The sequence below is a fragment of the Pinus tabuliformis genome, chromosome 7, assembly GCF_031772625.1.
Source record: "Pinus tabuliformis cultivar Carrire ecotype Pingquan chromosome 7, CPIR1, whole genome shotgun sequence".
In the NCBI taxonomy this organism is placed as follows: Eukaryota; Viridiplantae; Streptophyta; class Pinopsida; order Pinales; family Pinaceae; genus Pinus; species Pinus tabuliformis.
Genome location: NC_142293.1, coordinates 1,201,236,665 through 1,201,238,035, shown reverse-complemented (window position 1 = coordinate 1,201,238,035; position 1,371 = coordinate 1,201,236,665).

Genomic DNA, 1,371 nt, shown 5'->3' with positions numbered 1-1,371 from the left:
AAGTCAAAAATTGAGGGGTTTCAAGTGCTAACATATAAAAAAAACACTGAGTCATCAACTGCACATATATGATAGCATTGTTCATCTATATAATTGACAGATTTTGATTAAAACACAATAATGGTGATATTAATCTAATCACATGCAATAACATATATGACAAACTTCAATTAAAACAGTACCTCGGCTCAAAAACATAGTATCAATGTAAAGATAACAGTACCTAATACACATTCACTATGCTCATAAGTAAAATTGGTGTGGTTCTTATTTCTATTAAGGCTGGTTTAAATCTACAGTAGTAAAAACCAAAATACTTCTCGCAAAATTTTATAACCCCCTTTCTTCATAACAATGAAGGGGATTTAAAGTTTAAAATCAAAATTCAAATATAGAAAAGTCCATAAAATGTTGCGTTGGTACAAACAAACCACACTTACAATAAAAATACAAACTAATAGTACAGCCCTGTTACAACAAGTTGATCAAGACTTGGATGAAGACCGCTCTTCTAATCGTTGTTGAAGTTCACATATATCTATCATCGACTTCAATTTAGGTGGATGTTCAGGCCTAATGTGCATCCTTGCAGTGAATAACACATCGATGAGAGTTGGAAGCACCTGAATAGTTATATTTAGAATACACCTCAGCATCAAACATTGCCCATGTGGTTTGACTAGGAAATTCCAATGGCATTCCAAGTTAACATTTGATAGAGCTTTTATCCGCTCAACATTCTTCTTTGATGATTCTTCCCAAGATTTTGTCAATACTTTAACATCGGGTGACATATCTTTTGGACACTCCGAGATTAAATTTTCCTATAACAGGCTATCGTTTATTGATTCAATCATGTTGCTATATATGTCCCTTGCACTATAGATTTCCATCTATGTATTTTTAAGCCTTATCTCCCATCTTGGAAGACAATATCTTTATGAGATTCTTCTATTTTGGGCAGATTTGCTAATTGACCCCCAGAACTCTTCTGCCAGTCAATGAAATGAGAGATTTTCTCTTCAACTTCCTTGTTATATGTCCTCTAATCGGACAATTGATTCACAATTGCATCAACTGATTGGCACATTTCTTCGATAATGGCCAGCTTTTGGCAAAATAGAATATGTTGATGAGCAAGCAGGTAATTCAGCTCCCCTGCTTCTTTCATGAATTATGTCGTCTCGGGATTAGCCTTCAGTTGCTCAATCCTACGTTGTAGCTCCTGTATATGGGCATCTTGGCTCTTCATGTCAGATTCATATTGAATCTTCATGCCATTGAAATTGGTTTGCAATTGTGCAAATTGAGCTTGCCATTGTTGGATGATTCCTTGCTTTTCATTTTCTAAATTTTGTTCAAGGTGCCTTA